Source organism: Aulostomus chinensis, chromosome 3, assembly GCF_037954235.1.
Source record: "Aulostomus chinensis isolate RoL2024-O1b breed Wild chromosome 3, RoL_Achi_v1.0, whole genome shotgun sequence".
NCBI classification, from domain to species: Eukaryota; Metazoa; Chordata; class Actinopteri; order Syngnathiformes; family Aulostomidae; genus Aulostomus; species Aulostomus chinensis.
In genome coordinates this window covers 6,468,676-6,494,095 of record NC_141322.1, presented here as the reverse complement: position 1 = coordinate 6,494,095, position 25,420 = coordinate 6,468,676, and the positions used below count along the sequence as shown (strand labels likewise).

The following is a 25,420-nucleotide window of genomic DNA, read 5'->3' as shown; positions in this document are numbered from 1 at the left end:
TGACTCCTGGATGGATGACATCCATCCATTCACATCTTCTGTTGCCAGTAACAAAATAAAAAAAGAAGAAATTTTTGTACCCAATTGATTTACAAAATATATCAATCAACAGTAAGTCCCAAAATAAGCCACCTACATAACACAGCCATGAACGATCAACCTTGCCATGTGCCACACTTACTGCTATTAGGTTGGAAGTTCCCAGTCCAAGATCTACATTTTTTGTACATCTGGATGAGTTTTTGCAGGTATTATTGCACTAGGTTAACACATATAGATGTGTTTATGTATGCAGTATTACAAACTATTAAATACATAGGTGTATATGTATACAGCACCACCCAGTGTTCAAAATAACAGCGGCTCCAATTCTTCCACCACCTCTTTTGTGCTGAACCAAGCATCATACAAGCATTTCTATTCCATTCACCTCCATGTTTGTTGGCAACAACAACAACAACAACAACAAAACCTGATCAGATTTCACTACACGTACGGGAGGGGTGTAACATGGGCCCAGGAAGACCTCACTACATTTAGCTCCGATTTGTTACACATTAGGAGGACTAACGATAAATGAATGGCAGCCCCCTAAAGGTTGTGACAGTGTTCAGAATCAGAATCACAATAATTTATTCATCCCCAAGGGAAATTCTGTTCGTAACAACAACAATCAACAGGGAATGAAAGAGAACACGGCTACGCACATTGTGCACATAATGACAGAAAAGACTATATACAAAGTGCAAAAGAGCAGTGTGCAAAAATAAGTAAGTACAATAAGTGGGTCATTTACATGAATTAACCCAAAGACAGTGCAGTGAGTATGGATGGTTGACAGTGCAATCACAGAGATGCATTGTACACTTTTATTGCCACTGGGAGAAAGGACCTTCTGTGCCGCTCAGTTTTTGAGGTGGGGGGTTTGAGTCTGTTGGTCCATGTGCTCCTGTGTTGGACCAGGAGCTGATGGAAGGGGTGGGTGATGTTGTCCAGGATCCTCCGTAGTTTCAGAAGCATCTGTCTCTCCATCACTGTCTCTAAGGAGTCCAGTTACACCCCCACCACATCACCAGCTTTGCAGGTGAGTTTATTGAGTCTGTTTGCGTCTGCAGCCCTCAGTCTGCTGCCCCAGCACACCACAGCAAACAGAACGGCACTAGAAACCACAAACACGTAGAACATCCTCAGCATCGTCCCGCAGATGTTGAAGGACCTCAGCCTCCTCAGGCAACAGAGGCGGCTCTGTCCTTTCTTATAGAGGGCTTCAGTGTTCCGAGCCCAGTCCAGTTTATTGTCTATGTTCAGGGACATCTTCAAACGTACACCCTCTGTCTGCTCATACCGGACCCTCTCTCGCCAGCTCTGGTTCATCTAAGCTTTGGGTCGTCCTATAACCCGATTACAAAGGGATTATGCTATAGTGCCATCAAGAAGACCCCGTCATTAAACAAAGCCGACAAAAAGCTGCACCAGTGTGGGTTTTAAGGGGCGTGAGGTGTAACACACCAGCCTGCTACTTCCACTGACCCCTGATGGCGGGAAAAAACAAAGCCTCATATTCCATCTTGATGTGTATTGAATGGTGAGGTATAATAATTTTAATAATAATAATAATAATAATAATAATAATAATAGGACCTGCTTTGATGTAAAAAGTGGCAAATGCCTCACCCGATAAAGGGCTGGCTCAGAGTTTGTAACTGAGCTGCTGTGAGGACAAACTCTCAGGCCAACAGCCTCATCTTTGATTTGATGCCATGTGTGAGACACTGAAGCAAGCAAGGAGCTGCTCCATATTTATGAGTGAAGTCACAGGAGAGAGGACCAGACACACACACACACACACACACACACACACACACACACACACACCCTTAGGCCCTGACAGCTTGTTAATAGGACTTGGCCCTGCAGCACAGGATTTCAGAGCAGCAGCACAATGCTGACTAGAACTGAATCTAACCAACAGCGCAGCACTGATAATCAGTGTGGTTGGCCAAAGCTTTCTGGTAACAGAGAGAGGACTGTATCCTTGGTAACAACAACATTAAAACTTCACCCTGCTGTCTTTTTGTGTGTGTGTGTGTGTGTGTGTGCGTGCGTTTGAGAGCGCGAGACTGTCAGCCACCAGCACATCTTCAACTCTCCCTGCCATTCAAAACAGTTTAACTGAGAGCTGATTCTGAAGTTTCAGTCCACTCAGCCCAAAAGTATGTTACACAGCCTACGAGACATTAAATATGGCTGACACTTTTGCTCGTGTGAAGCAACAAACCAAACAGTCATTTTGACGATGAAGTTGCATAAACATGTAAGTGTTGTAACTGTAGGCACAACAATAATCATAGCTCAACCGCAAAAGTAGAAAGAGGGGTGGGTGGTATCTAGTTTGGCGATACCTGTCTGTTGTTTCAAGAGGACACAACAATCTGTGACAGCGTGTGTGTAAAGCTGAGCCGCCAATGACACAAATCACTGTAGATTACCGTCAAGCCTACGACTCCTTAAGGTTCGTCCAGTTGGCCCACTGAAGGTTTGGATCCACTGGACGACTTTCAAAATCCCAGCGAATTACTAAATAACACTTAATGATTGGCTTCAAGAATTTCTCTGATGGAAAATGAAAAACTGGTGATCAGACAATGCACAACTGTTTACTTCAACTGCTAAATGAACACCACTGAACTCTCAAGGGAAAAACACTCACGAGAACACGAGTTTGCAGAATAAGTAAACATGGAGAGCTCCAGCAGCTGTTTTTATATGTCAACTGCACCAAATCAAGTGAAAGAAAAAGTTGCACTTGGGTGAAGCTGTGGCGGGGTAGATACAGGGATTATGGACTTTATAGACTGCTGGGAAAGTTGGAATAGGGCGAGGAGATGTCAACAAACCAAATGTGGGACAATGTGGGACCCATTACCAACTCTGATGTGATCCAATCTTTTTTTCCACTTAATAAATTAATGAAATGATCTATAAAGTTATAGTTTCTGGGAAAGAAATGCCACGGCACCATTAATCACAAGTATTATCACTGCCACGTTTGCTCTCTTCTGTACAAAGAGAACCTTAATACCACAGATACACCAACTGCTCAGAACACAAATGGGGAAAAGGGAGGTTAAAAAGAGAAAAGGCGTGTGCGTGTGTGTGTGTGTGTGTGTGTGTGTGTGTGTGTATGGGATTATCTTTTCTGGCAGCATTATTAAGAGCTGCCTGAAGCTGTTCTAACAATGTGATTTAACTATACTGTCATTTATGATGTTGCTCTGCAGAACTAAGAAGATTTCGGTTGGACCATTACCAAGAGGATTATTCACTTTTGGCATGACTGCAAATTTAGTTACAGAGGAAAATCTAAACATGTTAAATCAAATGTAATAAATGCGTTTGTCAGGGTAGATAAGCGGAGACTGACCTCCAGACACCTGAGAATCTATACTCTTATCACCCAGGATGCTGCTCATCGCTGTGCTATTAGTAAGACATCAAGAGTTAGAGGGCAGTTCAGATTTCAGATAACTTTATTTATCCCCGAGGGGCAATTAAGATCACAACTCAAAGCCTGATACAACTATCACAAGCCGTCACAAGTATTACAGATTGAAAGTAATAATGGTACATTTCAGAAACTTAACAACAGCACATATACATTTGTTGTGTATGTACGCTAACTCCTCTGCAACCTCTCATCTAGTGGTGATCGGACGAGTTCATCTTCAGTCGCCATCACCATCAATCGAATCTTCATATCAAATATAACTACTATAACTACTGCTCATGTTAGGTTCTCAAGTGGTTATTGTCATTAAAAACTGGCTCACAAGCTCAGGGGTTCAAACAGACTCCTGGCAAATGAAATGTGGCTTTTTCAAAACTCCCAAAAAATTGCTTCTATTCTCCACAGTGTTAGTAAAAGGCCATGAGTCTTTGATGCTAAGCTGCATACATTATCAGTGCCAGTGAGTATCCAGCACGCTTACAGAGATCTAATAATGCTGCTGGTAATGTTAAACAACGTGGACCTGCAGCATGCAGGAAATACACCAGGACAGAGCCAGCAGAGACCGGGCGAGGTTGTGTGTGTGTGTGTGTGTGTGTGTGTGTGTGTGTGTGTGTGTGTGTGTGTGTGTGTGTGTGTGTGTGTGTGTGTGTGTGTGCAGTGCCCGGGAGAACACTGTCAACTCCAGCTCTGTTTGAATGAAAGAAAAAGACCAGAGCAGGAGGACAGCACCGGGAAACTTATTTCCACTGATTCGTTGTGTCTTTTATATTATGTTCGAGTGTACACTTTTAGTTTTGTTGTTGGCGCTGCAGTGGCTCCAGAGTCCGAGGAGTTCTCTCATCTGAAGGGTCTCACTTGAATAGGTTTTTATCTGTTAATTTTGATGTTAACAGACATTTATTATGTTCTGTGTATCTATGTTTTTGTAAAATAAATCTTAAGTGGGATGTGAACCATCATGTGTTACGTTATTTCATTTTTATTACTTGATTAAATTGGTAAAATCTTTCTGGATAAGCGGTACTGAAGTTCAAATTCACTGATTTGATGGATTTATACTGTACTTCTCTGGTTTTGTGGCCCTCAAAGCACTTTATAATTGCCCCATTAACCCCATCATACTCTCTCTCTCACACTCTCTCTCTCACACACACACACACACACACACACACACACACACACACACACACAGTGCAAGTTGCCATGCAAGGTGCCAATCTACCCATCAGGGGCACTTAGAAATTCAGTATTTTTCTCAGTTCAAGGACAGCTAGACATGAAATTGAATCAGTGACCCTTTGGTTACTGGACAGTCTACTCTACCACCTCAGCCACTCCTCCCCAGGTTACTGCAATTAATAACACAAAATATAAAATTCAAAACTTGGCAATAAAGGGTGTGTGTGTGTGTGTGTGTGTGTGTGTGTGTGTGTGTGTGCGTGCGTGCGTGCGTGTAGTGATGGGTGGAAAAACAAATATTTGGACTCCCCTAAAGCAGAGACATGACTGGCAGCACAAACACAAGTTATTATTAGAATTAATAGTGGGGGGGATAGAAGCCAGGCCCCCACTGGCAAATGGATGCTGAGGGAGATGGAGGGAGGAGGGGAGGATAGGAAGGGGGGGGGGGGGTCAGGCACTCCCATGGGAGATGTGGACATTTTGTGTGCATCAGAACCCAATGGATGAGACGAACACAAAGACATTCTGTTAAAACCTACACACTCACTCATCAGAGCCACTGGTCAACTGATACAGGAACTCAATATATCTGTTGCCGTGGCTGCAGCACTGTAGAGTACTGTCACAGTAGACGTTCCACTGTAGGAACCTGCTGACATGGAACTGACATGGAGCCACAGTCACTGCTCTTGTTTCCACTCATGTCTGCCTGCTCTGGTGACAACTTCCTAGAAGTACAACTCTGCACTGCTCTGGAGGCGATACTACAAAATCCAGTTAATAAGGGAAACAATGAAATTAACATGATCAGTTAGTGTTGTTTGTCTGTAGAATCACAGAAAAACAAGCATGTTGTTACAAAACCTGAGGAACACATGAGATTTCGAGCACATCTGGAACACACCACAAACACACAGTCATCCTTAGCTTTTGGAACCACGCGAGAGCAGAAGCTGGTGGCCGTGTGTGTCTCGCTGTTAATGAGAATGACAAATGTTTGTCATTTGATGTGATAAAATGAAACAAGAACCAACTGGCTCCCAACTTTTTCCATAAAGGGTGGTGAGGAAAGTTAATGGGAAAAAAGAGAAAACTGAGAAAATTTAGAAATCTAGACATTTTTGTGAGTCATTTTCATGTATAACAGTGTGTGCAATTATGGAGAAAGAGATACAGTGTATTAGGGACACTTGATTGTTTTGTGTATTTGTTCTTAACATTTAACAATCAAATCTGGAGGACCAATCTCAACTGGAAAATAGCCCTGCATTCTCTGTACGCCTCAGAAAGCCTCCACTAAGGAGGTTATGAAATCAGTTCAGGATGTTTATTAGCAGGATTAGGAAATAAATAAGTCATGAACTGATTTTCACACATTTTTACCAGCGCCATGGCCTGAGGAAGAATCTCAGTGCATATCAAAGGACAGATCCAGTTCATCTTCAGAACTATTTTTCAAACTTTTGCATTCACTCGCATTTGTATTTATGCCTCAGGAACTATTATGCAGATGAGGGGTGCCAAAGTTCAAGAAGGCCACAGTTCAGCTTGTCCTGTGGATTTCGGGTCATGGTTTTGGTTTGGTTTGCTTTCTCCATGAAGGAGAAGGAAAAACATCCTCAACAAACGACTGAAAAATGCTGAGCTGCAAAGAACTAAGGACATGAATAAACAACATAAATAAACACAGTGGTTCCTGTGTTTTACTGTCATTTACAGTCACATTTTGGTACGTCGCTATTCTTCTGTGCAGTGGAAACTGACTGTGTGTGTGTGTGTGTGTGTGTGTGTGTGTGTGTGTGTGTGTGTGTGTGTGTGTGTGTGTGTGTTTATCCCACAGCTTAATATAACACTTACTTACTTCTGGGACCACAAAGTTTCAGTTCACGTGTATACATGGGTTTACATATTGAATGATTGGTTCTGGTTGAAGTTGCAGGTAGACAGGTAGAGGTCTACGCCGCGCATTCTAAGCTGTGCCAGGCAAGAAACAGACCTTAACAGAGCAGCAGACCTTACTGTTCAAAAGAATAAGAGCCTGAGAAACACTTGAAGAGACTTGTCCAACCTACAAGTTGGAGAGCTAATTACATCTGAAGAGACGAGACACGCATAAACACCCACTTTATTTAGTGGGAAGAGGAGAATTGATATTTCTTCAAAAGACTTCCTGCTCAGAGAATATACTATCGTAATTAATGAAATGGAAAGGAATGAACAGTTGAGATTTCTCTTGCTTCCCCTCCATGATGAAAGACTGAACTGGACATGTTTGTGACCTGGAAAGCAAACAGGCTGAAGTGCTATGAAACACAGCTTGGGTCACGGCTAAGCCTCCACAACCCTTTGAAACTGCTCCGAAAATTCATTCTGACTGACATAGTGCTCCCTTTCCACGCACTCGAACACAATTCTCATTCTCTCTCTCTCTCTTGTCCCATAATCCTCTTTTCCTCTGAACACTGTTTTTTTTGTGGGAAGCAGTTTAAAATGTAGCTGTTGCAACCTCAGGATAATATTAAAAGGCAGTGCTCTTGAAGGAGGGGCAGGGAGGTGATTTGCAATGCATGGAGAGCATGTTCTCATGGAGGTGTCAGCCAAACCTGCATGTGCGGACACACACACATGGACTCCTTTCTGGGCCTGTCTAGCGAATAACAGGGGCAGTGCAGTGAGAGTCAAGGGTAAATGTTAGTATGACTGTTGTGTTGTATGGTCCTCTCTGAATGCTGTGTGTGTGTGTGTGTGTGTGTGTGTGTGTGTGTGTGTGTGTGTGTGTGTGTGTGTGTGCACGCGCGCGCACACTTGACAAAGAGACTCTTTGTCTAGCTAATGCTGCTTTTCCATAGTGTTGCCTTATTAAAGCATGAGGGGGTGTGTTGCTTACTGGGCCAGTGTAGCCAGCTTGTTGCATAACATTTGGAGGTGAGAATGAGTTGTAAAACATGACGGGGACCACTGCTGGAGCTGCTTTTATCAGGCAGCAGGAGTCTGGAGAGCTGTAAACTCTAAATGAGCTTCTCCAACAAAGCATCAGAATTAAATAAATCATGGTGAAGTTGGAAAGTGCTAGCGGTCGGGTGGTGACAACCACTCCAGTTTTGACAAGGCATGAAGCCATGAGGAGCCTCAGGCATCACCGCAGCTCTGTGTGAGATAATTGGAATGATACACAGTTTATATCCAAGTTATACACTGAATTACAAACTAACACAGTTTGAGACACTGAGGAGTCCATCAAACACAGTTAATTCATTCTTAACCAATCTGTGCAGCTACACAATCAAGTAAGAAGTAAGAAAAGTTCTGCATGTGCTGTCCACTACATCAGAGGGAACAGGACTAGGTGAGAACCTGGTACAGCTGGACTGTGTACGGTCCACCATCAGGATAGTCTGTGGAAGTGTCTGATGTGAATTCCTGAATCCTCATTCCTCAATCATGAGAAAAGCAAATAGCAACAGTTGGGCCTGTCACAATGACACATTCTGATGGATGAGAAATCAAACAGACATTACTGCAATAAACAATACTGATGTCATTTTAAAAGCATTCAATGACGCTGATAAAATAATCGTAAAAAAGCAACACAAAAGAAACCCAGGTACACAATTTTCATTCCTTCCCAAGAATATTCAGTCAGACATTATAATTTGAAGCCGTAAAATAATAAAATATAGTGACTTTAAAATCAGGAGCAGCATGGCTCGGAGGTAGGGTGGCAAGATGTCACTGAAATCACTTTGTCCCTTTAAGATCTCTAAAAAAAGGATGTAAGCGTATCGAATTGTATCGTGACATGAATATCGTGTATCGTATCGTATTGCGAGATTAGTTTATCACTACAGCCCTCGTAAGGGCCCATATCTTGCAATCAGCAAAATGACTGAGTTCATATTCACAATTTCCTGCATGACAGGTCCATGCAGAAATGATCATGACAGGCCAACCAACAGCAACTAGCCCAATGGAGACACTCCGGCCTGGCTTCACTGCCAGCAGCACCGGTAGGTCATCAGTGCTGAGAACCTTTCCTCACTGCAGCTGGGCAGCAAGCAAATCAATACACTTATTTTGAGAACAAGTAACTAAAAAAATTAATAAAAATGGACCAAACCACTGATGATTTAATATATATCATAAATTCCTTTGGAGAAAATCAACAGCCAATGTGAAAGTCCAATATTTCTACAACTGCCCAACTGTGGATCAGGGTTTACAAACAATACTTTTGAATGTGGAGTAAAATTTTTTTGATCGAAGTTATTATTTCAAAGGGCATTTACACTCAAAGACTAGCTTTATTTTCTCCTGTTTGGTACCAAAAAAATACCACAACAACAAAATGTCAAAAAATAATAAAATATACAAAAGCTGAAATCAAACTGGGAACCTTGAGATGAGACAAGTGCTCTCCTCCCTAAGCCACTTCTGCTCTAAGAGTAAATATGACAGTTCAACAGAACACTCGACATGAGGCTACCAGACAGCACCGTCCTCCTGCCGCAAGACTTGGAAACCATGTTGTTCTGACATCACACCACCCTGATAAAATGAAGCCATATTTTTGATCTCTTCGGCATCCCCATCATAGCGGCTGAACTCCACAAGTTACGGTAGCTGGCCAACAACACACACATGTGAGGTGGGTCTCTGCTGACCGTAACACAGAGGAGTTCATTGTGAGCAGTTCTTTCATAGTAAGCAATGCTAACCTGCTCATGTTTAGTAGGACATTTAGACTGCATTCATCTCAGCAACTTAAGGTACACTCAAACTTGACCCAGTAACCTTATACCACTCTAGAGCACCATTGTCCCTCCTCACAACACTGACAAGGTAGTACATTTTTTTTCTCTCCAACTGCGTGTTCATACTTATAACATGTCTTTTTTATCATCCAAATTCCCAATGGTATATACATTTGTCATTTTCTGTTGTAAGGCAGAGGAATGTGTAACACTATGACATGGCGATTTATACTTCATCTTAACTCATTAGCTTGTGCTACTGCTCTGAGCAGCTTCAATAGTCACAACGTCGCCTTACAAAACCACCAAGCACACGGCTGTGCTGTGAGAGCTGGAAGTCACTGAGGATCTTTCTGGAGAGCTATTCACATCTGTGTGGCACCAGCAGCTTTAACATTTAAAAGCTAGATTCAATTAACGTCACACATACCATAAATACTGACAGCAGCGCTCTTTGTCAAGGAGCCCACGGGTACCAATTAATACTGCTCCTTGGTACCTATCCCCAGTTATTTAAGTGTGCCAGAAACATACTGCATCAGAAATTAGTGCGTATTTCTGCTGCTACATAATGGCAAATATTGGATCAGCCTCTGCATTGGCTTATAGTCAATATGAGATCTCAGATCCTAGCCAGCAAATAGTGATCAGGGCATCCCCTTTTCAAGTTATTCAATCTGCAGAGTAAGCAAGACCCAAATCACAGCTATCCACAATTTTCCACACATTGCTTCTTCTCGTACTACTAGTTCACTGAGGGCATTTAGGGATAAACCTGGTCTAACACCCCTCTTCACCAGGCTATGGTAAATATTGGAGATTCCTCATAGAAGTGTGCATCGCTGTGCTGGACCTTTGCTCCAGCTTTAGCGCTCCAGGCTACACAGACTGACCACAAGCCAACATTTATGAGTTGCTAACAATGCGCATATCTGTGGTGGACTGTATTGTTGCTTAATGTCTAAAAGGGTAGCAGAGATGAGTGTGATTGTGATTGTAAGTGCGTGTGTAGGCCATTAGTTGTCACATAATCTAATGCAACACTGGGCCAACTAGAGCGAGTTATCTGTGAGTGTAACATAGCATACGAACAAGGACACTGTCTGAAACGATGAGTAATCTCTAACAACAAACCGGCTCTGCCACAGTGGACCACCCTGAAGGTGGATTTGCCACAATGGTTTGGGCCACCCTAGGTGAGCAAAGCTTGTGAAGCTGTTGTTGGTCCCATCAAACTGACACACAGTAGAGGATAAAGGAAGAGAAATGTAAATTAATAAACATATATGAAGATCCTCTTGTTTATTCCTTTGTGAGACAATGTCCTATTCATATTTTTGTTCCCAATTTACAGTACAGGGTTAGAGGGAGAAGTGTACATGTGTGTGTATACCAGAAAGATATACATCATTGCTTTGACTGTCCTCGCACCTCCTCATGAAGTTGCTGCGGGCACTAATGTCACTCTAGTTATTAGGATGATGAGGTGTGGATGGGGAGACGGGTAAAAGGGAGCAACTACGTTTGGGCTAATATTCCATCATAAATGGCTGAGAGTCATCGCCACCAAGCCCTCCACCATCATAACATTTTGATTTACTTGTGTGTTTGAGGAATTGTGTCCTCTCAGAGGTGCCACAAAGCAGGACTTTTGTTCCACTTTTGACTTACAAAAAAAGAAAAAGAAAGCTGCAGCTGCTGGCCATTCATTAATGTAACATTTCCATGTTCTGTTTATCATTTTCTCATTAAACCTGCTCTGTTGGATGAACCCAAGACACTGTTGCATAAGCAGCTGTGTTTCTTGTCTGCTGGTCGCTGTTGGTGTGAAGCTTTTAATCAAGCAGCTATTACTTGTTAGCTCAGCTTCCTAAGTATAGCTAGCCAGCTTGTTTCAAGTTTAACAGAACAAAGTTACCGACAGGGCAGCACAGTGGTGCAATGGTTAGTGCTGTCGCCTCACAGCAAGAAGGTTCCGGGTTCGAGTCACGGCTCAGGGACGGGATCTTTCTGTGTGGAGTCTGCATGTTCTCCCTGTGCCTGCGTGGGTTTTCTCTGGGTACTCCGGCTTCCTCCCACAGTCCAAAGACATGCAACTGGGAACTAGGATTGGATCACTTAAATTGACCGTAGGTATGAATGTGAGTGTGAATGGTTGTTTGTCTCTATGTGTTGGCCCTGCAATGGACTGGCAACCTGTCAGGGGTGTAGGGGGATAGGCTCCAGCCCCCCCGCGACCCTTCAGAGGAATAAGCAGAAGACAATGGATGGATGGAAGTTACCGACAATGCATCGCAAAGACAAAGAACTAGACACAGGGATGTGTCTTGGATATTGACCTCACAGGGATGTGAGTCCGTTTGAGTTTTCTGGGCTAAGTGACACAGCTGAGGGTCACGGTAAGAGCAAGTGGGAAGAGGTAATAGAGGTAGCTTTTCTTTCATGGGACAGCTCAAGGGCTGCGTTTCAGTATGGATGTTGTCATACGCCAATTTTGTAGACATCACCCAACCCTAGGAACAACACATGAACACTAAAGATCCTATGACACACACCTGTTTTACAAGCAATTATAATTTTCATGTCACAGTTTTAAAATTGAGGTGGCATAGTGAATATCTATCTGCTCTTGTTCAGGACACAGTGACATAACCTGGTTGTCCTTATCACAGCCATCAGTGAGGAAAAAAAGGTGAAGAATGGGGCTGGAGTCATGTCATTCACTCACCTCTTTGAGCCTCATTTCTCACTCTGCTCAAGTTGTTCAAGTCTTAACACCTGGCAATAAAGATGCAGGAATACCTCACCCCTGGCCCCCGTGCTCTCTCTCCACTCCCTCACCATAAATAGTGCAGCAGCTCCGAAGCAGCTTTTGGCATTCAGACTTCAATGCTCACACAGGGAACATTCTATCTCCCCTCCAGTTGGGAACCGTAAAAATCTGCACTCACAGAATGCTTTTAAAAGGTGAACGAGGAGAAATGGCCTTTAAATTATTCCTGGTACATGACACAATGGGGAATGTAAAAATGTTAAAAGGTCTTGAAGATGTATCTGTGCCTCTAAAAAGAATAACTTCTTTGGGAGGCATCCAGAGGAGCAGCCCTTTTTTAGCTGTAGTTGAATATCTACACAAAGAGGGCTGCTTGTTGCAAGGCGATATTGTTTGGAGTTTGGTGGTTGTTGCAGTGTTCTGGGTTGATGTTAACTCATATTTTAATGGGTATTTTCAGCTATGTGATGGCTGCTTAAAGACATGTTTGCAGAACATTCATTAAATGGGAGCTTTGAGGAGCTCAAAGGCTTCCATTTGAGAGCAGCTTTCACCCTCTACCCAGAGACGCTGGTGATGATGACACCCTACCTGCAAGTTAATGGTTTGAACCTGTGTATGAGTGATGTAAAGCTAAACCAAGATTAGATCAACTAAGTTACAAAACTTGAAAGAACGCAATAACAAAAATATGCAATCATACCTTTCAAAGTCAGACTAACGTGCCTATATAGTGCGGTTAGGAATGGTCACGTTTCGTTGGTGCTGCTGTCGTGTTAACCTGTATTTGATGATGGCTCAGCTCTAGACGTTGTCCATTTTTCTTCATCAGTCTTTGAATACAAGGCCAACATGTAAAAGGAGCACAGTTTGTTATCTTGTTAAGGTATGTGATCCGACAGTTGAACCAGAAGGCCAAGAAAGCCTGAACAGAAACACATTACCCATAAACAAAAATCAATCCCTCCTGTTCATGTATACTGGGATAAGAACAGTCATCAAATTTAAGGGATACCTCACCCCAAAAAGTGTGTTTTGCCAGTTATTTACACACAAATAGGTGTTTTGAGCTAAATAAAACATTTTTTGACTGTTACAATACATCTTTGTGAAACCAGGAAGAGCCCCCTGTAGTTAAACTCAAGCTGACGGCGACTGAAGGATAACAATAATCAAAACTGTCCAAAAATCCCCGTTTCCAAATTCTCAAGTGCATCATTTATCATAATCCATGTCTTCTTTATCCAGCATATGCTCAGAACTCCACAAACACAAGGATATGTGCAAAAAACAGAATGAAAATGTTTACTTCTTTGGTGCTTGTTAACAGTAACACCAGATGAAGACAAAGTTGTTTATTCCAAACAGCGCACTAATCAAAGTGTAACTTGTCTGCAATTGCACTTGTAAACCAATTTAACATGTTCATTGCTTCAATTTTCAATTGCTTCACCATTCATAGGAAGCATTGCATCACAGTTCATAAGAAAGGTGGGCCACTTCTCGAGTCACACCAGAGTCATACCACACTGCAAACACTCCCATTCAGTATGTTCTGTACGCTCATCAACTTACGCATCAAGAGTGGTGTGAGGATGGTGCAGAGCTACGCAAACAACAAAGAGACAGGAAGTGGGTTTACTCGTTTCCATACAGATTACTGATGTTGTGACTACAGTGCTGCAGGTTGTCTGCTGGTGAATGAGGGCAGAGAGCCAGGGGCCCACCCGAGTTGGGAAAATGTAGAAGACAGTTGGACGTATGGATTATAATTATTCTACTGCATTCTTTATGTTTTTATTGCACACTGACTGGCACAGGAACAATGGGAGGAGGAGCGTGGAGGCTGCAAAAAAAATAACCCCAGTCATCATATAAAAACCACACTGAACCAAACAGTCTCAGGCGGAGGTGTGTATTTGGATGTCAGAACTGTAGTTTTTATTACTGAGAGATTTCTTACTTGCCTTCCTTAAACCTCCAACATAGGTGAGGGAAGGGTGGATACTGCAAGTCTTCAGTTTTGCAGCACCATCAAATTTAAAGGATTTACCTGACGAACACATGCTCCATTTAACCAAGAAATATGTCACATTACTGACACTAATCTGTTTCAATGTGACTTTCATGTCAGACACTCAGCAATCATCAAACTGTTAAGGTGAATTACTTTTGCGATCACTGTCTTGTCAACTTATTCTTTGATCAGGTATCTTCTTTGATAGCAACAACTCAGTTCCAGCATTAAATTTTTGTTCCTTCTTTTCCAATTGTATACTAAAGCTGTAGTTATGTCTCCAAAATGGGAGGGAAAACTGCACTGGGAAACTGCACATGTGGCACAGCAGTGGTATCTTTGTGCATTAAATATTCTGATATCGCATTTGTATCCTACCTATTTGTCTAAATGCTTTTTAGGAAAGTGATACAGATTTGCCTGGACAGCCAACATTACCACCACTGAGGGAACCTTTAGCCAGACCCATTACTCCAGCAGAGCTGCTCAGTGGCAACAGATCAGACTGTGGTTGTACCGGGAAGCTTCCAGGTGTGAATGTGATCCTACACTGCTTCCCTCACTAAATTAGGTTCAAAACAAACTAAAGTATTTCCACCAAAGTGTTTGGTTCAGACACTCAGTTTTATCCGCCCTTCAAACCAAACCAAATTGCTGCCTTAAGAAAGCTTCTAATTCTGTGTTTTAATGTTTTCTTGAAAGTTCCCCCTGTAAATTAGAGGAGTTCTGTATGTGACGGTTATACATGAACAGATCATTGCTGGAGATGAGATGTTTTGGTAAGAAAAAGGAGCTCAATCCGACACCAAAGCTGCAACAAGAATCTTGAGAGGTGGCTGAGTGGAGAGGACATCAGATATCTTGTAGCTTCTCTCGTTATTGCTAATTTTATCATCTGTCATAACATGATTTAATTACTGCTTTATATCATGATCAGGCTACTAAATAACTCATGTATTTCTTGTCTTTTTGGCTACATTATTCAAAAGAGAAACAATATAAACAAAATTGAAACAGCCATGTTTTTGCATCCATCATGAGTAGAGACGCACGGATTGCATTTTCCTTGGCCATGACAGTTTTTTTTTATTTTGTTGGTGTGACATGCTGTTAACAATTTTTGCCAATTTGTATTTTCTTTCTAAATGCTATACTTGACGGAATTAAAAAAAAAACATACAGATAAACTTTCAGATATCATAATTATAGAAAATATTACTCTTACAGTGTCCCCAGATTACACTTAGTTACTGGATCATTTCTTAAACAATTCTCAAAAGAGATAAAGTGCTCTCCTACTGCAGTCGGGTGCTAATAAAATTCTTCAGAAAATGAGCTGCTGTATATGTAACCGTGTCTGACAATATTTTACTTATCAATCAAAAGCAGATGAATGCAGGAGTCAGTGAACCATAGGAGAGGCTACAGGCTGGTCTTGACTCTGAACTCTGCCTCCTAGCAATAGCCGTTTTATCTTTGTCAGTTTGCCCAAACTGCGCTGATGGAGTTTTAAGTGTCTGATTAAGTCAGTTGTTCGGGACGTTTTCGTCATGGCTTCCACACCGAATATTTTGGCCTTACATGTTTTTCAAACTGCGAGCTTGACCCAGTATTTCCACCGGGAAACGGATGCGCTGCCAATCACGTCGTTCTTTCTCACAGCTGCAATTTCCAGTTGCTCACTGGCTTTGCTAACTTGCTCAGATTCTGCTGATGTGGCTGTTGCCTTTTGATTCATGCGTTTCTATTCGTGCACGTAGAGTATGTGATTATATTGTTTCTGTATTTATACTGTTCTGGTCTGTTTTGCGGTTGGGAGCGGTGCATTATTTTATTTTGAAATTTTAACAGATATATAGTGCCATTCGTGTTCAGATTTCCTGTCTGGCTCCATCTACCCTGTGCAATAGACTTCCTGCTATTCCCTGGGAAGCAGTGACCCATGGCAAGTGACCAGTTAGAAATCGGAAACACTTGACTCTGACCTGTAAGGGCATGCTGAGAGCTGGCCGGTTCTGGCCCCCAGCCAGACAATCAGTGCATCTCTAGCCACAATAATGGAACATACTGGCATCAATTTTTAAAACCTTCCAATCTCAGACACTACAGAGGAGAACTGCAAGAACTGAAATAATTGGCTATCAGTCTATACAGATTAATGAAGGGGAATGGCATGGTGTGTGTGTGTGTGTGTGTGTGTGTGTGTGTGTGTGTGTGTGTGTGTGTGTGTGTGTGTGTGTGTGTGTCAGATAGTAAAGAAATCCTCAGTCTCACGCCTCCACTCTAACACTCTCATTCATCATCGAACTCCAGACAGCACAGGGGTCATCAACCTTCCACTCTTCACACACACACACACACACACACACACACACACACACACACACACCTCATTATAAAGGCGAGGCGAGGGATAACAGCACCCGCTGCCTCTGCTCCGAATTCAACCTTAGAATCATTCGCATCTAAACAAGGTCTGAGTAACCTGACCTTGGAAGGTAGATCACAGGCAGCCCTCTGCTCTCATCTGGCCCAGAGGCAGGCACACAGGTAGGTAAACAACACTGCACAGCCAAGAGGAGCGGCCAGGTACTTTACTGATATTACCCCAAATATGTCAGAGAATTTCCGAGGAGTAATTTGATTCAACACTGGTGTTAGTGAGCCTTTTGACAGAAAAGGAGCGTGCATGTTTGAAAACAGTTCTACTCATGTTGGAGCATATGTTACTGACCTTTGACCCAATTCACTGAGGTGCAGCAGTTACAGGAGGGTGTGCGGTCCCTGAACGTGGTGTTGCCAGGTTTGACTTCGGATGACAGGAGGGGGCTGCTCTCAATGGAAGAAGTCAATTTCTAAAGATGGGGGAGCGACATTTTTCTGATTAGTGTCAAAACTCATAATTGCAGGTCAAAAAAGAGACAAAGAACTTCCAAAAATAAAACGTGGGTTAAGACATATCCCGATGATGGAGTGATGAGTGGTCATCTGAAGGGTCTCATATCAGCAAATCTGCAAAAAAATCCCTAATTCACACATCCTAAATGGTGACAACGGTAAACTGACATCCTGCCAAATAGCAGCATGCCAGAGAATTTTTTTTTTCAAAAGTACAAAAGGCTAGTCAATGGATTAACATGTTAATATGATGACTAATCAATAATGAGGTAATTTTATTACCAAAAACTCCAAGTATTTGATGGATTCTGGTTCCTACATTTGAGAGTATTTTTGCATCAGAGGGAATTATTAATACAGGGTGGTTTTGGTATGGTGGTCACATTAAAAAAGACTTTTAATAACATCATCCAGGGCTGAGAGCTTTCATTGTTTTCTTTCTAATATTTTATGGACAAATGTTTTTTTTGGTGGTTTAACAAAATAAATGAGCTTTCATTATTGGCAGTTTTAACTCTGCTAAAAACTTTTTTTTTTTTTAAATCATGCTAAATCACCATCTTTCTTATTAAAAAGGTCCAGGAAAATCTTCTTCTAAATTTGGAAATGATCCACTCCACATGCAGCTGCCCTTTTGAGCCCAAGCAGGCAGCTCTCAAAGCTGAGCCCTGGTTCAACACTGCTGGTAATGGGATCAATGAGATCACACAGCATCAGGTACACAGCTGCCTGGACACTGATAAGCTGGTTGAAGAGTGACATGTCAGTGTGTGTCACAACCTCAGGCACACGAACACACACACACACACACACACACACACACACTTCCCACTGAGTGTCACTACAGGCTGCCCCTTCACAGCAGCAGGAGGTTGAAGTCTTTCTCTCCAGTCTACGAAAAGAAAAAAAAAAAACTGTCTCATAGAAAACAGAGTGGTGAGGTGCACCAGTCCCCCCACTATCTCACGATGGTCCCGATCAATTCCCTTTGTGACCAATCTAAGCTAACCTGGAGGAAAGATGAGAAGATTCTTTTTAAATAAAGGGGGGGGCAGGGGATGGCAGTTTGTGTGTGGGGGAGGATAAGAAGCTGGAGCAGGTCATAGGTTTGATTGATGACTCATCCCAACTGCTGCAGCAATCAAAACGCACCAGTGGTCCCATTCTGTATCCACGTCCTCCTCTGTCTGTGGCAGGAAGAGGGAGGCTGGGAAAGAGCGAGTGTGTGTGTGTGTGTGTGTGTGTATACATATATATGTACGCTGGGGGGTTGGTTAGTCCTGGGTGAGCAACTCCCACCCCTCTGTCCCACTACAACGGATGGAGGGAAAATCCAGTGAAGACAGAGAGACAAACACAGTTGTATTCAGATCTTTTTCTGAACAAGTGGGCCTTTAATCCAATAATATGTGCTATGTGCTAACGTGGTAAGCCAGTACTCTGCTAGGATGAGGAAAACTGTTATTAAGGTGTATTTAAGAACATAAACAGTGCATTTAAAAACTGCAAGATACGATCAAAGGGAAAAAAGGCCATATGTAGACTCCTGCTTTCATGTCATTTAAAAAAAAGTCAGTTAACGGTAAATTATTTTGCATGAAATTATTGAGTTAACAACAAAATAACAGTGCAAGTTCTCTGTGAGTCCTTCCTCCCAAATTGAACTACCATTTTTTTCCAGCTTGGCTGAGCACAAAAAAGTTGGCGTGTGTGTGTGTCTGTACATATATATGTACTCTAGGGGGCTGGTTAGTACTGGGTGAGTAACTCCCACCCCTCTGTCCCACTACAATGGATGGAGGGAACACGCGGTGAAGATGGAGACAAACACACACATTCAGTGTCCACCAACAATGCGGAAATTATTTAATGACAGCATTTCAGAGCCAGTGCATCACAAATACGAGTCACAGTTGGCTTTTTTTAGCTTTCCATCTCAGAAGCTGCTCTTTCCATCTATAATTCTGGCAGGAAAATGTCTGGCGGCTGGATCTGACACTCAAATGTCTAATAAGACTGAAAGAGTGACCTGGTTTTATCCATGTTTGTGGCTAATGTGAATCATGACTCAACTTGGCTTTATAACCCCTGACCCAAACTGGATTCACTGTGGGTTGAATAATGGGAGGGGAGACCCCTGGTCTTGTACCCGCATCCACAGTGTACAAAACTGTGTTCACTGACTGCAACACCAAGGAGCCAGGCTCAAAGGGATGGCAGCCAGAGTGCATATTTAACCGTGGTGACAGCCATCCGTCACAATACCCCACGACACCCCCATGCACTTCACACATGCATGCTTCCCTCACACATCCTTCTCTTCCCCTTTCACACACACGACTGCTTCACCCATCGCTGGGGTCCCTCACATGGGGTCAACCCAACCCTGGGGTCCTTCATACAGCTAACGCACTGCGCAAAACTCCAACTACCTCACGGCAAGTCATCCCACCTCCAACACCATGTGTAGCGAAGGCACCGGGTGCAAGATCGGCCAAAAGCATGTTTTGGTGTAGTCAAGACTAGCTAGGCTTTTTTTTTGGGGGGGGGGGGGGGATTCAACTCTATTAGTTACTTTGCTAGAACAGAGAGTGATCTGCCTTAACTGGGGGAACCCTCAGTCTCTAAGCTGGGTGATGGAGTAGATTCAATTTGACAAACTGAGATTCACTATACAGGGCTTCAAAGATAGCACTGAGAAAATGTATTAAAGCTAAGCTCAGCTCAGCTTTAGCCCCAAACATTCCTCTACTTGGACACAGTGTGGCCTATATAAAAGCATCTTTAAGGACTTCAGATATGCCCCGACAGCAATAGTCTGGCTTCCTGAACTCTCGGGCTCAGAACTAGAAACGATACAGCTGGAGTGCCTGCAGTGTAACAGACGAGGTCCTTTCCTCATTAAATTTAGTTTATTTATAAGTGACGAGTACACAAAACAGACAGAGAGAAGTCAGATATATATATACCCTTGAGGCTGGAAGCAAATTTCCAGCACAAACAGCTTGATAGATCAAAGATCAAGTGTAATTATAAATTAATTTTAAAAAAAGAGGAATGAATAAACACACACTTGGTGGCTTTCCCAATCTGTAGCATTAGCCGATCCTCCTCCTAACTCTACAGAAGCTGGGTGTAGACACCCTGCTTCCAACCGGATCATCAGAAGGCAGGTTTGTGCTGTCTGGCCAACAGATTAGAATCAACAGTAGACAACAATAGACCCCCAGCCAGTGAATACAACCTCGCCCTGATGCCTAGTTCCCACAAATCCGTCTGGGAGGTGTAGTTTCATATATACTGTACACAGCGTATGCCCCAGGATGGTGGTAGAAACATCTGCTGATTAGCCCAGAGTGAGATGCTGATTTTGTCTGAATTGTATATCAAGCACTTGTAATTCACTGTTCTGTTTAATTTTTCAGTCAGTTCATGGATTAAGCATTAAACTCCACTCTGCATAAGAGTTCTTCATCTAAGAAGGCAAGACAGAGGATCAACAGCAGACCCGTAGCAAGGCTGTTTTCTCCAAAGGAAGAAACCTTCATAGTGAGGAGAACGTTGCCGTGACTGAACAAGATGATAGTCAAAGGTATGGAAATAGAACCCAGACTAGATGCAAATCGTTTTCAGTGGAGCAACGTGATACCGTCAGCTTTATTCAAGGTTTTTCAAACTGCTGCTTCGACTACTTCTACCAGCGCATTACGGGGAGGATTTTTGATTTTCTCCCAGTGTTTCCTCACAGTAGCACTTCATTGTGGTAATGTGGTTCAGTCCCAAACCACAGAGAAAAACAGTTTATTTCTGTTTATTTGATTTCGTCTTTGCCTGGAACTTACAAGAGGCAGAAAATTTGGATTGCCCATTTAACACTCCACCATCGACTCCCTCCCTCTCCACTCTGGTGTGAGTGTGTATGTTGCAGTGGTTCTGGGAGTCATAGTGAAGGATTGGCAGTCTATTTCCACAGTCTCTCCCCCATACTGTTATCAGCACGGGGGCCTGACAGCAGCCTAAATGCTTTTCATGACTCTGAGCTTGTCCTGCCAGGCTGGCTCAGACGGAACTGCTAGACTCACACTTCAGCACTTCTGTCCAACATCATGACTGATGCAACCTACACATGTAATTACACATTACACAGTAAATAAATGGAGGAGTTTAAAGACTGATTGATTTAGATGCAGCATGCCTGAGTGTAACTGCTGTTAATTCTTCAGAATCACAAGCTGCTATTGCCACTCCCTTACATTTTCAGGCTTTAAATGACTCAGGTAAAGCTTCGCTTACATGATCAGATATTAAATATTAAATATAAACCTATTTTGAATTAGAGTTGCATCACACATACAGGAGGAGAATCTTCACCAAACTTCTTCTCTCTAATCACAAAGATTTTAAATTGACAGCGCATCTCACGCTACGAGATATTCATCAGATTATCATGCCAGACGCATCACATCACGTGATGGTATCTCAGCTGATCTCAGGTGAGATACCGTCACGTGAAAGAGAGAAGAAGAATAAGGCTAACGAGTCCGGGTCAATGTGGACTATCTGTTCCTCAGCATGAACTGAAGGTGGGATTTGAGTGTCTGTCATCAATGGCAGTCGCGTCAGCCTGCCCAGCCTTAAGTGCAAGCTATGATTACCATTGCTTGGAAATACCTTATCGCGGTTGCCTTTTTCAAAAACATTTTCACGCTCATTCCCATCTTCTCATTTGCCCACATGGAAAATGAGTGACGTAATCATCCAGATTTTAAATACTAAATATCAAACATGTTTGACCTTTATGACTTAAACTCGAGGAAGACCTGATCCGTTCGGCAAACCCCTCACACGACAGGATTATTTGGAGACATATCGGTCCAGATCAGGCTCAAATCCGAAATGTCCTACGATTCTCTGGAAGACCGACTGGACTGAAAATCCTGTACTTCCAGCTTGAGATATGCACAAGCTGGAAGTACAGTCTCTCGCTCGCTCGCACACACGCACACGCACACACCATCTTGCATGTTTGCACAAACATACAGTCGCACTACTGTACTACTTCTATTCCCAAATGTCTTCATTAATGCTTCCTCTGCTCCGCCTGGCCTCTTCTTTGAGCTCTACAACCGCAATTAGAGTTCCTCAACAATGAAAGAGGAGCCGCTCCACCACCAGGCTGATTTGCTAATCAGCTTCCTTCAGGCTATATGCAGACAAGATGCAATTACATTCTCATGTGATTTTGCTGTATTTGCATGTTGGCTGTGTCAGCAGCAGCACCCCAACCCTCCACCCCCACCCCAACCCTCCATCACCCCCCTGCTGTCTGGGGATTGATGCACCCCAGTTTAATTGCACTACCTGCTCCAAAACTAGTCTGGGATGTCCAATTTGTTATAAAACATTGATGCAGGGCTCTTTCAATACATAACTCAAGACAAAGCTCGACTTGAATAAGCCTCTTTCTTTGACATCTCCTCCTCATCCTCAGTCGTCAACTAAATAGTGGGACAGCTGATACTAAAATGCAACAGCCAGAACATCCTTACATCAGGCAATCAAGCCACACAGACACTCCTGAATTTTTAGTAAATCTATATTCTGATGTTCTGAATTAGCAGGGAACAACATCACCCCCCCCCCCACTTAGCACATTTAGATGGTGTTAGAAAAAGTCAAATTGATGAATTTGTCTGAAATTGTACTATTCAAGGTCAAAAATAACATATCTAGATGTGGTTGGAAAACTAATTACTCTGGTCCACAGACACTTCCATGCACCGAGCATTCTGGACGTGCTCTGTGGGTTCTGGTTATCTTGTTTTGGTATGTGATGCAATCAGCGACCCAGAAGGGAGAAGATGACGAGCTGTAAGGAGGCATGCTGCCACTTTTCAGAGGTGGACAAACTTCATGTACACAAGGACAACAACAGGTAATGGCTCGCATGCAAATGTGCACGTAAACCCACCAACTGGGTCTTACCAACTAACTCGAAGTCAATTTTACTTTCATTGTTCTCATATCCACATGCAGTCAAGCATCAGAAATTTGGAGTGCTCCCATATTCTGACCTATATGGTAAATCTATTACTCAAAAACATAACAGAAAGAACAATTTTTAAGAGAAATAGGAGAACTGTTCATAAAAACAATTCTCCTTAGATAGTAAAATGAAAGACTGTAAAAGGATGGGTGGAACAGCTCCAAGGAGACACAGACACACACACACACACACCTTTGCATTAACTTTCTCAAGCAAACTAAATCTTTCACAATACTCTAAATCTCAGTGTACTGTATTCCTGTCTGATAAACTTGTGCATCTGTTGCTTCAATTAGACTTTCTGTGGCATAGTTCATCATCTCACTGGTACCTGGAGCAACACACCATCATAATTCCCAGTGAAAGGCTTTGTGTGTTGAAAGCTGCATTGTTCTGTGGTTTAAAAGAAACACAAATGGTGAGGACAGTTTCCAATTTGTCAACAGCCCAGCCCCCCAGAGACCAGGGATGGGGTCTGTGTGTTAATGTGGAAGTGTAAAGGGGGAGGGTGCACAGTTGTATGTGCACTGTCCTTTCAGTCCCTGAGGTGCGTGCGTGCGTGCGTGCATGCGTGTGTGTGTGTGTGTGTGTGTGTGTGTGTGTGTGTGTGTGTGTGTCCCACTGCTACCTCAAGACAAGTACACCATATTGATCAACCTCATGTGTGTTTAACTGTACCTCTGGGTATCATCTGGCCTCCATCCCTAATCTGCCCATTGTCTTCTCAAATCTACTCTCTCTTCATCTCAGTCCTCCATCTCACCAGCCCTTGCTCCATCCATTTCTCTATCCTCCTCCCTTGCATTTGTCCATCCATCTCTCTTTGTCCGTTAATTGTGTCTCTTTTGGTAGAGAGATGGAGAGGGGGATGGAGAACAGAAAGTAAGGGTATGAAAACAAGGTGGAGGAAAGGAATGATCCAGGAGGAGTGAAAAACAGCAAACACCGATCCACATCCAGGAAAATTAAATTACTGTGTCCTGCAGGAATCAACACCTACCATCGCCATCAGAAGAGACACACACACACACTGTGTGAATAATTTCAGCCACTAACATCTGAGATAATATGAAAATTTTAAGCATTTTCACAAAGTTGCCGCATCAAAACCTCAGGTTTTGAGCAAAGAACAGGCAAGTAATTGAAAACAAAACAACAAAGGCACATTCTTCATTATAATACATTTGAATAGTAAAAAAAATAGAGTGAAGCAGGCCACAGGCCGGCTGAGAATAGCCAATTAGGGCAGACTTGAAAATTTTGAACCTCATATCTCATGCAAACATTCTTTTGTTGCTTTTGTTATATTTTATCTCAGGGGATTTGACACATTTGCATCCTTATATGGATCAAAAAGACTAAAGTAAATGTTCTGTGCAGTCAGGTTTGCATGATATCATGAAGGAATGTTGTAGACGTCAACAAAAATCCTGATTTCAACGTTTTCCTTTCAAAGCCAAGCACAATACAGAGGAGAGACCCATGGGTGACCTACTTCTTTCACCTTTTCATAGCCTCCCGCACCCCACCTCCATTCATGACAGCAGAGGATTCAAACATCAAAAGAGGTACAGCTTTCGCTAAAAGCACTCAACCCTGCCCGAGTCTAATATCCGCGAGGTCTGGAGCATCTTTGAGGGCGAGGGCATTAGAAAGCAGAATATGGAAGTAAATGGAAAAAGCTGCAGGCTGCTGAGTAGCCAGAGTCTTCAAATGAACATCAGTGAAATGGTCAAGCAGTGATTGAGATTCTGCACCCTGCCCTGCTCATCCAGGAAGCACAAGATGAATATAGTTGACTTTAAAATAAAAAAGAAGAAGACACAATCGACATGACTTCGTCGAAGTCATGTCAAATACAGGTATTTGTTGTGCAGCATCTGAGACAAAACTCAGAGAGAGGCCCTAAAATGACAAATATGAATAATTTGATTACATTGTTTCTGCTTGCTGAGAGTGTCCTGGATGTTTCACTCCAGGAAAGTCACCTTGTCCAAGGGTGGGGAGATAAGTGTCATTGTTTGTGTTTAGCATGACATCACTCCTCTGTTGATCAAGTGCATGACAAGCATGGAAATTATTTTAAACACACAAGTGAGTTTCTGGGTTATGAAAAATCCACACATATCCGGGGAAGAAACACCATAATAAGTAGCAGGCTAACTTGTGAAATACAAATATACAACACTGTATGCTTTGTTACTTATTAGTTGCAATGCTGCAAAGACAATAAACAAGGTGC

At 42.7% G+C, this 25,420-nt stretch overlaps 1 protein-coding gene across 5 annotated transcripts in view; it reads right to left on the bottom strand.

The window, feature by feature from the left end:
• The window catches only part of LOC147267506 (plexin-B1-like), a 109,267-nt gene that overhangs the window by 57,959 nt on the left and 25,888 nt on the right, over window positions 1-25,420 (bottom strand). For 3 of the 5 annotated variants that reach the window (XM_086198367.1, XM_086198371.1, XM_086198368.1), the window contains one exon: window positions 16,969-17,089. The exons of the other annotated variants lie outside the window; for them this stretch is intronic. The gene's annotated coding sequence lies outside the window, so the exon portion shown is untranslated. The remainder of the gene's footprint in view (window positions 1-16,968; window positions 17,090-25,420) is intronic. 5 annotated transcript variants of the gene reach the window in all.